Consider the following 15,213-nt stretch of genomic DNA (forward strand, 5'->3'; position numbering starts at 1 on the left):
CGTGGTCTCCTGAGTGTGCCCTGCTGCGGCCTCGGCGGCTGGGGAGCTGACCTCTCGTGTGCTGGGGCTGGGGGGCGAGCAGCACCTGTGTTTTTCCGTACCTGGAATCCTGTGTGGTTGCACAAAGCATCTTTGTAGGTGTCAGTGTACACAGAGGCTTGTGTTACACTATTTTCAGTGTGAACATTCGCAGATTGCTAAAGGCGTGAAAGATTTGGGGTGGAATCACAAACAAGTGGCTAAAACGCTAGGATGTCAGCTCCTCTGTTGGGCTGCGTCTTTTGTTCTCTGCAGAATCCTTGTGCCTGGAACAGCGCTTGGCATGTGACGAGCACCAACATGTGTTTGTCAAGTGTGTGACAGGCTGACAATCTTTTTCATGGCTGAGTAATATTCCCTTGTACTGCAGTGTATGTGACTGATCTCTGCTGAGGGGTGTTTAGCTTCATTTCTGAACTTTCAGCTCTTGTAAGCAGAACTATATGCAGCTCTCCAGATGCCGTCCCTCGGGCTGGTGCTGCTGGGCCCGAGTCTGTGTGCATTGGTGCATCCTGGCCCTGTCCTCCCAGCATGTGGCCCTGGGCGGTCGGTTCATTTCTCCAAGGCTAGCCCTGCACACGTGGATGGGGCCTGACCTGGAAGCCCATCTCAGGGCTGTGGACAGACCAGGTCTGATCAGTGTTGGGGCTTTGGTCTCTGGGGCTGAGTTTCGACTCACCTCCTCCCTCTGGCTGGCCTTGCACCCGCCCAGGAGGCTCACGGTGAAGGCCTCAGTTTCTAGAATGTGCTGCCTCTGGTGGCCCAGCGGGAGCCGTGTGCAGTGTTGGCTCTGATTGGGGTGGCAGCCATCATGGCCCCACCATGTCTCCTTGAGACCCCCGCCTTCCAGAGTGGTGTACCCTGGGGGTGCAGGAAGGTCAAAGGGTGGTCCTGCTCTCAGGAGGCTGGCCTGAGGGCTGGGGGCAGCGCTGGTGGAGAACAGCAGACGCAGAGGCCAGAGGTGGGGGAGCATGGCCGTTTGGAGGAGCGGGAAGGAGACCCACCCCACGTTGGCAAGTTGGAGGCCAATGGGTGGTGACAGGAGCAGAGGCCGGGCTCAGCAGGGGCCACGTGGCCTGGCCAGGAGTCCAGGTTCTTCCGAGCACGCCCAGCAGCCACACAGGGTCTCAGTGGGCGAGGTCCTCGGCTGGTTTGAGCCTCTTGAGCTGCTGGGTCGTGGGGGAGCAGGGGGTGAAGGTGGGACAGCAGTTGTGGGGGGCCTTTTGGAGACGTGGGGACTGGTGGGTTCCAGGGGGCCACAGTTTGCTTGTGATCAGAGTGGGGAGTCCCAACACATCACTCTGCTCCTGGCTCATCCTTGACCTGCCGAGTGCCCTCGGGTGACCAGTTGACCTCCTCATGTCCCTGGAGAGGCCCACCCCTACCTCGCTGGGCGGGGGAGGAAACGGGAGACGGGGGGGCAGGAGGGGCTCTGAACCCCTGCAGCCTCTGGAGGTGGAGCCAGCTCTCTACCCCCACCTCCTAGTCTGTCCCCTGGGTCACGGGCTGCTCAAGGTCCCCGTGTGCAGCTCCAAGGAGGCGTGGCACCTCCCGGGCACCTCCCGGGCAGTGCTGGAATGTTCTGGCTGCCCTTGGCACAGGGGGATGGGCGGGGCTGGGGGCTCTGCGGGCCTAGCTGGCCTCGTCCCCAGGACAGGGCCCGCCTCTGAGTTCTTATCAAGGCCTCTCTGCTGGGCCGCCAGCCACCTCAAAGTCATGCCACCCCAGGGTGTCCATGGGCCTTTCCAGCCTCTTCCGGGGCAGGGGTGGCGGTGGAGGTCGTCGGGGGGGTGCTGTCCGGGTACACTGGCTCAGGGAGCTCCCAGCGTGTTGCGGCCGAGATCTGAACCCGGGTTCGGAGGCCTCGGCTCTGAGCAGCAGCCTCCCGACTCCGTGAGACCCCAGAACGTTGCCTGGGAGGGGGTCGGCCCCGTGGCTGGTGACTGGGCCCCTGGCTGCAGCCAGCCACTCCAGGGGTCCATCCCCACGGGGCCACTTCTCCAGGAACCGCTTAGCAGATCCCCACAGGGAAGGAGGAGCCAGCACCCAGAGGCCTCCTTGTTCCGGGGCTTTTTGGTGGGCGTTTGGTTTGGTTCATTAAGAACGGGCTCAGGACGGTGGGCCCTATCTCTGTAGCACAGCCATGCTGTGGCCCACGGGGGACAGACAGGGTCTGGGCAGGGCGGATCAGGAATGGGGGACACTCTGGGACAAGTAACATAGGGATGGATGTGACTGACACACTGGTGGCCAGGACGCGGGCCGTGCAAGTGTGGGTTGGGGGATCTGAAAGTGGAGCCCAGGGGTTCCCCGAGGTCACCCTGCGCGTGGGTTCTGAGTTGAGATTTGTAATTTTCTGCTTATCTGAATTTTATGCTTGAAAAATATCAGTCATTTAAAAATGCTAGCATGTCGTTTTTGTTAAAACGAGCAACAAGAAGACCCCAAGAAAGTGTTGGGACCCCCGGAGTGCTTCTTGCTCGTCCTTCCCGGAGCTGAGAGTCTGCCTGGGTTGCGTGCGCTATGGGGCCAGGAGGGTCCCTTGGGGGCATGTGCCTGGCGGCCCCTGGGCCCTGTCCTTGGGGACACTGGGGGTGGGAGTTGTGTGGGGTGGGCAGGGCCACTGTGTGGGGGACTCCGGCCCCTGTCACAGGGTCAGGATCACACAGCTTTTGTCGGGGGTCCCACTCAGCCCAGCTGTGGGGTGGCCTGTGGGGGCTCCTCCAGGTGGAGGACAGTCTGCCACCATCCCGCTGAACCCTCACGGGTGGGCTGGGGGATGGAGGGCGGCCGCCCATCTTGGGGAGCGCTGCCCGGAGATGAAAGGAGCCGCCTCTGTGCCAGGGGCACCAGGAGGAGGTTCCCACGTAGCTTGGGGGCCTGCCACTCCCTTCAAAGGCCCCGTGCCCGTGGAAGGAAGCGCGTCCCTGGGGACCCGAAACCAGGCTCACAGCTGGCACTGTGGCCTGACCTACGTGACCGGCCTGGTCCCCCGTCCAGGAGGGAAGCCCAGGGCCCTTGCAGAAGCCCGCAGCTCTTGGACGGAGTGCCGTCAATCCAGGGTCTGAGTTGAAAGGAATCACGTCCGCCAGGGCCGCGGCGGCTTATGGAAGCGGGAGGAGCCCTGAGGGGCAGGCGCTGGCCCAGGCCACAGCTGGTGGGTGGCAGGGCTGGTGTGGGCCGCTGTCACGTGCGTGTCCAGTGATCCCTGAGTTGCTCTGCACAGCCCCTCCCTCTGGTCCTGCTCACACCGTGGGTACTGGACAGGCAGCACCGGGGGCCTGTTGGGTGTTGGGGGTGGCTGCTCAGGGCTGCTGGCTCCCTCCTCGGGCCCGGGGAAGGCCTTTCCCTCCCTCCTGGCTGTGCCTGGGGTGGCTGGGCCTGAGCAGCCATGCTCTCTGGCAAGTCCTGGGCTTGGCACTGGGGGGCCAGGCCACCTGCCAGGGGGCAGGGGGTGGGTCAGGCAGGACAGAGATGGTGGACTGGCCTCCCACTTCCAGGCTCCTCTAGCGGGACTTCTCTGCTGGTGGCATCTGGGGTGGATTTTGGGGGAGGTGGCCTTGGGCTCTCCACGCCTCCTGGCGGACCCCGTGGGGCAGAGACCAGGGTGCACCAGGGTGCAGCCTGACACTTACTGTGTAGGCTGGATGGTGCGCTATCAGGCCCCGAGCCTGGGCAGCCCTTGGGGAGGATGGCCCGCCCGGCCGATGACCAGCATGCCTCCTGGGAGCCAGGAAGGTCGTCCTCAGCCTGGCAGGCCACAGGCGGAGCTGAGCCTGGCTGGCTGGTTCTGGATTTGGACGGTTCCTGGTGGCTCCTGCCTGGCTTGTAACCCCCGTCCTCCCTGGGAGGAGCTCTGTGTGGCCTCAGGATTGCCTCCCCCTGGGTGTGGGGGAGGGCGTGCGCTCTGGGGCTGGGCATGAGGACCCCGCTCCCTCCCATCCTGGGCTGAGACCAGGTGTCCACAGGCCGCTCCAGGTGGCTCAGGAACATATTTGACTCTTCCTGAGGGCTCTGCCCAGGATGTGTCGCTGACGTGGCTGGACAGTGACCTTCCTTGTTAGAGAGATGCAAACATGCTGGGAACACTGAGGCCTGGAACAGAGCAGGCCCTCCAAAGGGGCAAGTGACACCTCGGCCGGACACCTGCCTGGACCCTGGGTCCCCTCCCCAGGCCCAGCCCTCCCCACCCTGCAGTTCCCTGGTGCATCTCCCATTTTGCAGCCAGAGTCATGGAGGAAATGGGGTGCTGGGGTCCTCCCTCCTGGTCCCGGGGCCACTGTCCTTGGAGGGGCGAGTGGCTGGCCAGAGTCTCGGGGCATGGTGGCTGCAGCTTCCCTGATCCCCTCGCTTGTCGTGGAGCGGGAGTCAGGACAGCATTGTGAAAACCTGCCTGGCCTTGGGGACTCTGGCCTGTGGCGTCGGCATTGCCCAAGGGAATGGAGTCCCTGGGAGGCCAGAAAGCCCTTTGGGGACCTTGCTGCTGTCCCCTGCCCATGGCGGGGCTGCAGGAATGCCAGCCAGTGTTGCCCAGGGACTCCTGCCAGGCGGGCAGAGGAAAGAGCGCTTGTCTTCATGGGAGGGCCCTGTGCCCCGGCGACTTTTCAGGCCTGGGGTTACTTAACCTCTGGAGGCCTCAGCTGTCCTGTCTGGAAACAGGGACCATGATAGTCATCGGTTTACAGAGCAGGGTTCCTCCCCCAAGTACTCGTGACTTTTTGGTCCAGATCCTTCTCTGGTGGGCGGCTGTCCCCTGCGCTGTAGGACGTTGGCAGTTCTGGCCTCACACCCACTAGACGCCAGTGGCATCTGCCCCTGAGTCGTGACACCAAGGATGTCTCCAAATGTTGCTGAGGCAGAGTGCCGGTTGGGAACCGTGCTTCTAGAGTACGTGTGGAGGGTGTCTCACTGCAGGCCTCGGGGGCGCTTGGCCACTGGACGCTCTGGGCTGGCCCGGGCTGTCGCTGTGGACGGCCCTGCTGGGGGCAGCGGGGTACCATCGTGGGGAAAGGCTTGAAGGTCGGCTTGAAGGATGGCCATGCCACCGTCAGCCGGCTGGCCTGTTCCCCCAGCTCCCCGAGACTCTCCGTGGCTCTCTGCCTCCCGTGGCTTCCTTCTGCCCACTGGCTCCCCATGGCCCCATGTGGTCAGTGTCTTCCAGTGCGGGGAACAAACCCAGGAAAGGCCCTTGGTGCTGATGGAAGAACAGCTTGGCCCCATGGGGACAGCCGACTATGGGCTGCGTGGTCCCAGCACCGCATCTAGCTTGGGATTCAGGGGCATCGGAGTCAGACCCCTGGGACTTGCTGGGGTGCCCGCTGCGGTCATGGCCCAGTCGGGGTTGGGCCTGTGGATCCATGCTGAGGCCCACGAGTGACCCAGCCCTGGGGAAGGACTCGGGCTTCGGCCCCGCCCGCCCTCTGGGTCCTCCGTGTGTGCCTTGAGCCCACAGCTCCCAGCTGGGCCTTGGTCTTCTGGCCCCGCCTGCCTGGGCCCCGCCCTCTTCATTGCCGCTCTCCTGGGTCTGCTGTTCCAGGTGGTTTGGGGCCCAACTCAGCTGAGGCCTTGCCTCGTGGACATGCCTGCTGCTCACCCTGGGGGACTGGCCTGTGCCCAGGAGTTGCCCAGCAGGCAAGCAAGGGAGGCCCCCGTGGACCCGGCCCGCTGCCCTGGCTGTCCAGCCCTGGCCGTTTGCACTTGCGCCAGCCTGTACACAATGGCCTGCCTGTGCCTCTGCTGCCAGCCTGGCAGGTTGAGGCCACCTCCCAGGGCCCCCGGTCCGAGGGCCCCTGCCTGCCTGCTCTGGGCAGGTCGGAGATGGTGGGGCCAGGCCTCTGCTCTCCTCGCTATTCCTGCACTGCTCGCTGTGAGCATGCCCCAGGACCTGCCCTGCACCCTCCCAGGACCGGGCCCCAGGTGGAGGTACTGAGCAAGACCTGCTGGTGGCCCAGGGGACTTTCCTGGCTTCGGGGGCCTATGCAAGCAGCAGGGTGCCCAGGGGCAGCAGGAGCCGAGGGAGGGGCTCCCATACGAGGCTGGAGGGGAGAGAGGCCGAGCTGTGGCCAGACAGTTGGGCAGCGCTGGGCAGCAGGCCTCGGGGCGTGGGCTCCCTGGGGTGGGGGTGGTGCCTCCACAGGGGGCACTGGTTTTATCCCCCATGGCTCCTGGAGTGGGGCTGAGCCCTGGATGCTCCTCGCAGCACCTCGGTGTCTGATGGGAGGTGGGTGCCCAGAAGAGGTCAGGACTGGCTTTGACTGTGTCTGCTCCCCCCTCACCCCCTCCCTCAGATGCCCCCTCTTCCCTGGATCAGGAGGATGGGGGCACCGCACAGTCCCTGAGCCTGAATAGGCTCTCGCAGGGGATGTGGTGTGGCTGGGAAGGGTCAACTGAGGAGCCATGAGAAGGCAGAGAGGCCTCAGGAAGTGGCCCTAGGACACGGAGCACCGGGGCCATGGAGATCACATCGGGGTGCAGTGGGGGGAGCGGCCTCAGAACTGTGCCAGGCTGGAGCAAACAGCTGGTACACAGTTGCTTCCACCTGCCACGGGCTCTTCTCAGGGTGACTTCAGAGAACAGCTTTGTTGGGATGTCGTCAGCATTCGGTAAACTGCACACATTTCAGGTGTACAGTTGGATCACGTTCGACACACGTGGACGCTCGGGAAGCCCCCGTCAGCATAGCGAACACATCCGTCACCCCAGAGGAGTCCTCGTGTCCCTTCCTAAGCCCTCCTTCCCGCCCCAGCCCTAGCACACGCGCTGATCTGCTTTCTCTCTCTGGTTGGTTTGCATTTCATGGGCTTCTCTGTAAGTGCCGTCGTGCAGGGAGCCATCTTTTGGTCTGGCTTCTTTCACTCACATTGTCCTTTTGAGGGCCATCCAGAGTGTCGTGAGAGTAGTTCTTTCCTTTTTACGGCTGTGTAGGATTCCACCGTGTGGCTGGACCACAGGCACTCTGTGGGCACCATCCTGCCCCAGTTGGAGGCCATCTGGGTCATGTCCAGTGCGGGACCCTCCCGGGGAAAGCTGCCGGGCCAAGCGGGGGACACATCTTTGCATGGATGAGCCCCTTCACGTCCCCTGGGAGAGACCTGGGGAAGGAGTGGCCGGGGCCTGGGGCGTGTGGATCGAACTTTCTGGGGAGTGGGGAGCGGCTACACTGTTTTCCTGAGCGGCTGCGCCCTCCCGCATCCCCGCCGGCCGTGCGTGTGCCTTCCGCTCCTCCTCAGCCCCATCAGCACTCGGTCCAGCCGCTTGTCCTCATTTCAGCCGCTCCGGGGTGGTTGTGCAGCCGCATCTCCTGGTGGTTTTAGGTGCATTTCCCGTGACTGATGACTCTGCGTCTTTTCCTGGACTTACTTTCTTCTGTGTCTCTTCTTTGGTGATGTCTGTTCACATCTTTTGTCTGTTAGGAAAAACTGAGTTGTTTGTCTTCTTGGCTGGTGAATTTCAGTTCCTTATTCTCTTCCGGACTCAAGTCCTTTACCATCTACTTGTTCTTCAAAGACTTTCTCTTGGTCGGTGATGTCTTCTTGTTCTCTTCTGTTCCTTCAGAGAGGAAAAGTTCCTCATTTTGTTGAAGTCTGATTTATTCTTTGTTGTTTTATGGGTTCTGGTTTTGGTGCCATGTCAAGAAATCTTTGCCTAGCTCGAGGCCCAAAGATTTCCCGTGTTTTCTTGTAGAAGTGTGTAGTTCTCGGTTTTCCCTTTCGGCCTAGGTCCATTTTGAGTTCATTTCTGTGTCAGGCAGGAGCTGTGATCGAGGCTCCCTTTCGTTCGCAGATGTCTGAGCACTGAGTGGGGAGGGGCTGTCCCAGCCAGGTGGCCTCCAGGCTGGTGGTTGATTCTGGAGCCTCTGATGTTAACAAGCCTTGACTCCACCTGTCCACCTGCTGAGATGACAGGTGGGTCATTGAAGTGTCAGCAGACCCAGCAGGACCCACAACCCCCATATCACTCCACACACCACGAGTCCCTGGGTCTTGGGGGGCCCAGTGGCCCCGATGGTTCTGGCTCTGGGTTTTGAGCATGGCAGCATCTCGGCCTCCTGTGTGTGTGCACGTGTGTGTGTGCAGGTGCGTGTATGTCTCTTGCGCACGTAGGGAGAGCAGGAAGGGACAGGAGAGCCCCTGAGGCTGGTCTGTGCACTACAGGGTGAGGTGCCTGTATGCAGAGAGCAGAGGTCACAGGCCGGGGCTGGGGCTCGGGGCCCTGGCCTCTGTGCCTGACGGAGTCAGGTGGCGTGGCTAGGAGGGGAGGGTGGCATGCTGAGAGTTTCTGGGTCCCCTGTGATGTGAGCAGGTAGGTCGGGGCTGGCAGATGGCAGTACTGGTCAGTGCCTTGGGCTCCTACCTGCCGTGTGACCTTGGCCAGGCCCCTGCCCCTCCCCAGGCCCCCGTCCTCTTCTGGACGTGCCAGGAGAGCTGCACCTGCCCTGGTCCCCTGCTTGTTTGAGGAGTGAATGTGATAGCGCTGTGAGCGCAGCCAGGTCCATACCGTCCTCAGGGGCACTGGGAGGACATCCCGACCTTCCTGGGTCTCCATGGGGGCCGCTGACAGCTCTGGGTCAAGACTCAACCCCAGGGCCCCCTGGGGGCACCCAGATGGGCACGAAGAGAGGGGCTCTTGGTGAGGAGGTGAGCGCAGGCTGAGGTGAGGCTGACACATGTAGGTGTCTGTGCCATTGGGCTTCCTGCTCACCCCCTCCCTGTCTTGGCCCCTGGGGGGGGAGCACCTTCCAGGTGGAAAGGGGCACAAGGTCCCACCCCCTTGAGCCTCCCACCACCCATTTTGCCCCCAGGAGGCTCCCACCCACAGGGTTGACTCACTGTGTGATGGAACCTCTAGAAGGTTGTGCCGTCACTGAGGAGCAGCCGGCATAGCACGGGGGCAGCAGGTGGCATGATGGGGCCCGGCCGGGGTGGTTCTGATATTTTCGATGTCCTTTACTGCTGCTCCTTTATTTGTACAACAATAAACCAACTGACTGGGAGGGAAAATTGTGGCTTTGGTTCCCTGGGGAGCCTGGGGTGGGTCAGGGACTGGGAGAGGGTGGGTGGCCTCTCAGGTTCCGCTCTGGGGGCTGCGGTGGGGAGGGGCCCCGGGGCGTTTGGGGGTGGGCATTGTGCTGTGAGTCCTGCCAGGCCAGGAAAGCTGGTCCTCAGCAATGGGGGGCCGGGCGATTGGTGAGGTCCCAGGCCTGTCCCTGGGAAGCAGGGGCGGGGGTGTCTGCCTGGGAGCCTGAGAGCACAGGGATGTTTCCTGTTCAGTCTGTCATCGCATCCCCAGCAGTGGCACGGGGCTTGGTGTGGGACAGACGGTCGATCATTACGTGTGGTCGTAGTGAGCAGGCGTGTGTGGCTGGTGTCACTTTGCTGGCCGAGGGCTTTTCTCCACCACGTTGGGAGTCTGGGCAGGTCTGGAGCCTGCGGGCGCCCGATGCCCTGACCACTGGGGAGACAGCTCGCTGAGCAGGGAGGGCCAAAGGACCACCTTGCCCAAGATGACCATCGGTCAGCAGGCGCCACCTGGGCGAACAGTCCAGCTGTGCACCTCTGGCCACGGCAGATGGGGGTGGCGGTGACGGGGAGGGGCTCGTCCTTGCCCCGAGGGAGGCCTGGGGAAAGCCTTCCCATCGTGGCTCTTGGAACGGATGTCCTCCTTCATCAAACCTGCCAGCAAAAGCCCGCTGCCAGGAGCAGGGGAGGTGGGGTGCCACCCAGGGTCACGCTGCTGCCGGGAGCCGGCTGTGGCTGGACCCAGTGCTCTTTGCACGCGCTCAGCGCGGAGCAGCTCTTGGTCCCGCCCTGGGAACAGACGCTCATTTTGGATGCCCTCCTGGGGCAGCTGGACGTCCAGAGACCCACAGACCCTGGGGGGGGGGGGGTGGGAGTCAGGGTCTCAGGGATGCTGTATTTGGGACCCGGTTCCTCCTGTCCCTGCTCTGCTGTCCTCGGGTGTCCTGGCAGTGACAAATAGTGTCCTCCATGGCACCTGGGGTCACAGCTTCTTTGCTCACCTCCAGCAGGAGAGAGACAGGAAGATGCGGGTGGGGTCGGTCTGGAGCAGGTGCCCGGCCTGGGCAGCAGCTGCTGCGAGGGGACCTTTGCCTGGTGGGCCAGTGCCCGGGTGTGCTGGGCATCTGCACCCACTGATTGGGAGCCCCCTCTGATCACACTGCCTGTAGGAAACACCCCACTCTACAGCTGAGCAAACTGGGCTCCAGCGGCTAGGTGACGGGTCTCAAAGTGGCTGGCAGGTGGCAGGCGCTGCCAGATGTTGCGGCCATCTGAGGCTCACTGTTTGCCCAGCAGAGGTGTCCGCTGTGCCTGCAGGGAGGGATGGGCAGCCGGGATGAGGTCTCTGAAACATTTACGATGCAATGCATCGGCTGCGGCTGCTTCACTGCCCAGACAAGGCCCCTTCGTCAGAGTGCTGTGTCAGGTGTGACCCAGTGCAGGGCAGCCGGGGGCGAGCTCTGGGACAGAGAGGCTCATGCCTGGGTGGCCACACCTGCTGCTTTTCCAGCCTTCAAGGGCAGCTTCGTGCAGCCGGTGATGGTCAGGTTCTGTTTGAGGAAGGGGCACCGACAAAGTGGGTGTTCATGGCTGGGATGGATTATTGTAGATCACGACGGTGGTGATGAGCTTACAGCGGGGGGACCCTGGATGTGTGGACTCACTCATCAGAACCTCTCCATAGCCCTACATTAGCCTCATTTACAGAAGGGGAAACTGAGGCACGGGGGGCCCAGCTAGTGAGGGGCAGAGCCAGGTGGGAACCCAGGTGTTCTGCTTCAGAGGTTGCCTCTTTGTGTGTGTGTGTGTGTGTGTGCATGCGCTTAAATATGCACTTTTTTATTGGGGTAAAATACACATAACAAGATTTACCATTTTAGCCACTTTAAAATGTACAGTTCAGTGAATTCACAAGGTTGTGCAGCCATCACCTCTTCCTAATTCCTGAACATTTTCATCACCCGAATGGGAAGCCCCTGTGCCCATTAGCAGTGACTCCCTCCCCTCCCCACCCAGCCCCAGGCCATCGTGAACCTGTTTCTGTGGATTTGCCTTTTCTGGGTATTTGATATAAATGGAGTCAAACAAGGTGTGGTCCTTTATGACCGACTTCTTTCTCTTGCCATGATATTTCAAGCTTCGTCCGGGTGGTAGCATGTCAGAATTGCATTGATTTTACGCTGAATGCTGTTCCACTGTGTGGGTGGACCACGCTCTGCGTATCCATCCATCCGTCAGGAGACACTTGGGCTGCTTCCACCTGCGGGCTGTTGTGAGCCGTGCTGCTGTGAACATGCATGGACAACCTTTTGTGTGAACACCTGTTTTTGATTCTTTGGAGTCCACGCCCTGGAGTGGGATTGCCGGCTCATGCGGCCGCCCATCGGGGCTGCCCACGTGCCCCTCGCCTGCAGCAGGGCCCCGGCAGGGCCTCTGTGGGCTGTGCATTCACCTGGGGGGCCGTCCCCAGCGAGTCTTGGTTTCGGGTCGCATCAGCTCCCCCCGCACCTGCCCATCCCCAGCCTCCTCAACTCTGGCTCCGGGATGAAGCCCCTTCTGCTGCCCCCTCCTCGCCCTCTTCGATCCCATCACGCTGGGCACCCAGCCTCTCCCAGGGCCACGTTCCTTCCTCCCCCTGGAGCACCCCCAACATATGTCGGATCAAATTCTGCTCCTTTGCCCCTGTTTGAGATGGCAGCGGCTTCTCAGCGCCCAGTGTCCACTGTGATGAGAAAGAGCCACACTGACAGTAGCCCCCAAGGCTGTGACGAGGGACAGGATGTGTTCCAGAACTGGACTCTGGGGAGGAGCTGTTCTCCTGAAGGGTGTCGGAGGACCCTCCATCTTCCCTCCCCCTTTCCTTCCTTCCTGTCCCCTCTTCCTCCCCCCTCCTCCCCAGAGGAGAGCGGAGGCAGGACCCACATCGAGATGGGGCAGCCGCCACCCTGCTGCTGAGTCTTGGCTTCCCCAACCTCTCCCTCCCACTGGGATGGCCTTGCCTTGCACATCCCCTCTCTTTCTTGCCGCCAAACCGCCAAACCCCCACCCACAGCCCTACATCCTTCCTTCCATGTCCTCCCAGCACGGCTGGGTGCTCCTTGGGGTCCCCACACTGCGGAGGGCACCCCCTCTTTCCTGATTCACCTCCTGCTTTCTACTGGATCTTTCTCAGCATCATTGCACACACTTCCCTCTGTCCCCCAGACGAGAAAAAAACCAGCCCACTCCTCAATTCTGCACCCCACCCAGGCTGGCTTCTCTCTCCCTTCCTGGAGGGCCAGACTTCTCCATGCACGTAAACAGTGGCAAGAGCCCCCTTACTGAAAGCCTGTATCTTAGAATTGATTAAAAACAAACTCGAATACGTGTCGTCTATAATAATCACAAAATCAGGTATGGTACCAAGGAAATAAAAGATTGGCTGAAGGTTTTCAAGTGCATACACCAAGAGATAGCAGAGGTTGTGGCCTTAATCTCAGACAAAGAATTAGGGCAAAGAGGGTAATTTTAAATTGCTAAAGATATAGTCAGCCCTGAAACTATAACTTTCCTGAAGGGAAGTAAAATAAAAGCTGTTTAAAATGCGAAGAGAAATAGCCAGAAACTTGAATCACCGCATCCAGTCTTTGGTAGATCAAGAAAACAAAAAATAACTTGAATTGTTAATATAGTTAAATTGATAGATATACTGAACTCTGTACCCTATAAGCAAAAGATGTAGCTTTTACAATATTCCTGGAACAGTCACCAAAGTTGACCTTCTGCTTGACTGCAAGACCCTCAGTGCATTCTAAAATTAACAAACTATGCTGGATTCCCCTGATTTCAATGTAAGCTTAAAGCTAATTGCAAGTTTAATTAATAGCAAGTTTAAAGAAGGCAAATCTACTTAGATATAACAGCAACAGCACTATATATAAGAGGTATAAAAATTAAAGGGATGTGTGCATAGCTGCACTCTGAGGCAAATTCATAGCTACACGTACTTTCATTCTTAAAGAAGAGGGTTTGGCCCAGTGGTGCAGTGATTAAGTTCTGACGCCTAGCTTCAGCAGCCTGGGGTTCACAGGTTTGGATCCTGGGTGTGGACCTACACACCGCTCATCAAGCCATGCTGTGGCACTGTCCCCCATACAAAATAGAGGGAGATTGACATAGACGTTGGCTCAGTGACAATCTTTCTCAAGCAAAAAGGGGAAGATTGGCAACAGACATTAGCTCAGGGCCAATTTTTCTAACCAAGAAAAAAAAAGAAAGAAAAAACTAGCATGTAAGTTAAAAAATTCACTATAAGGAAAGCAGAAATGAAGAAGTAAGAGATAAATATAGAAAATAATAAGTTAAGAAATAGAAAAACTGAATTGACAACTCTTTTCAGGGACTGGTTTTTGGTTCTTTGAGAAAAAAAGACACACCTTTCAGAATTTCAATCAAGGGAAAATAGCAAGTATATAATTAAAAATTAGACATGAGAAGGCTCTTTAGCAACAGATTTAGAAAGGATTTAAATTTGACAGTGATTTGTGAAATTCTAACAAACTTGAAAACCTTTGTGAAATGGTTGCTTATTTGGGAAAAGATATTAAGCTAAAGTTGAACTAGCAAGAAGTAGAAAATCTCAGTAAAGATGAAATAAGTTGGAAAAGTCTTCAAAGTGTCTGCCGCTCACTCTGAACGTGTCAGGAAGTCAGACGAGTGGAGGGACTATGGGTGACAAGGATGCTCAGCAGGGCGGTAACGGTGGCATTTAGGTGCTGGCTGTGGGGTCTTCACTGCACGGTGTTTTCATGCAGTATGTTTGAAAAATTCCAAATGAGGGATAACGAATAATGAGAGAGAAGATGAGTTTCCTCCTAGAAAGCCTCTGGCCAGGTGACCTGCCACACAGGTCCTTCGCAGTTCAAGTAAGATGCTCATGGCTGTTGAGAGCACCAGCAGGGGTGCTCCTCGGGGTCCCCAAGACCCCAGGGTGTTGAGTGGCTTGATGAGCAAGCTGCCCGCTTTGTCTTGTAAACCTCATGCTGACATGAGCATCTAGCAAAGAGGAAACTACAGATCAACCAGGTGTACAAGTAAAGGTATGAAAATCCAAAATAAAATAACAGCGACTGACTTCCAAAAGTGTGTTAAAAATGACCACACCCCCAAAATGATGAAAATGGATATAACTCACGAAATAAAAGAATCTACGCATCTATACTGACCTCCCTATGTGTATGTATGAGTCACTTAGTGGGAGGAGGGGAAAGCACTCCCCACAGTTATAACCGGGCCAGCTGTAACAGTGGAAGTCATCAGTGGATGCCGCCTCGTGTGCAAAAGTTCCTCTGTAACTCTTTTAGAGTTACATAGTCTCCAAGCATGCCTCCATGCTGCTAATTAGTTACAAGGGGAAAACGTAACCTTCCAGGGACGAAATCTGCAGACGCCACCTTACTCAAGTGATCAAAGTTAACATCCCCAGGAAGGGGACAAACCAACTTCAGGAACCCCGGAATGGATGTCCTCAGTTAACTGTATTCTCGCCAGCGACACACAGCCTGAATCTAATCGTGAAGGGACACCAGATAAACCCCAGTTGAAGGACACATCCACAAAGTAACCGGCCTGAACTCTTCAAAAATGTCAAGGTCAAAAGATGTAAAGAAAGATTGAAGAACCGTTCTGATTACAGGAGAACAAAGAAATATGAGCACTAAATGGAATGTGTGGTTCTGGATGGAAGCCTGGCCGGGGAGGGACAGCCTTGGGGTGGTTGGCGGAATTGGGGTGTGTGCTGTGGATGAGGTCACGGTGTCATGTCGGGCGTTAGATTTCCTGACTCTGACAATGGTGTGTGGTTGCGGAAGAGAATGTCCTTGTTCCTGAGACGTGCACGGGGAGGTATTTAGCAGAAAACGGGCGCGGTGTCTCCAACCTGTTCTCAGGTGGCTCAGAAAAACCTGACAGAGAGGGAGTACGATAAGGCAGGAAATGGGGCAAGGGGGGGACCATTGGTGAATCTGGGCACAGGGTGTCTGGGAGTTCCTTGTTCTGTTCTTGCAACAGTTCTGTAAGTTTGAAATTAAACTACATAAATAAAGTTACAAAAATCCGCTAACCGTGGGAGTGGGTGGGTTTACTCTTCTGAAATGTACCGGTGGATATATTGTATCAC

At 58.3% G+C, this 15,213-nt stretch overlaps 1 protein-coding gene across 7 annotated transcripts in view; it reads left to right on the forward strand.

Moving 5' to 3' along the window:
• Window positions 1-15,213, forward strand: part of KCNQ1 (potassium voltage-gated channel subfamily Q member 1) — a 344,780-nt gene that overhangs the window by 12,322 nt on the left and 317,245 nt on the right. The window contains exon 1 of one of the 7 annotated variants that reach the window (XM_070228558.1): window positions 1,835-2,115. The gene's annotated coding sequence lies outside the window, so the exon portion shown is untranslated. 7 annotated transcript variants of the gene reach the window in all.

This window comes from Equus caballus, chromosome 12 (genome assembly GCF_041296265.1).
Source record: "Equus caballus isolate H_3958 breed thoroughbred chromosome 12, TB-T2T, whole genome shotgun sequence".
In the NCBI taxonomy this organism is placed as follows: Eukaryota; Metazoa; Chordata; class Mammalia; order Perissodactyla; family Equidae; genus Equus; species Equus caballus.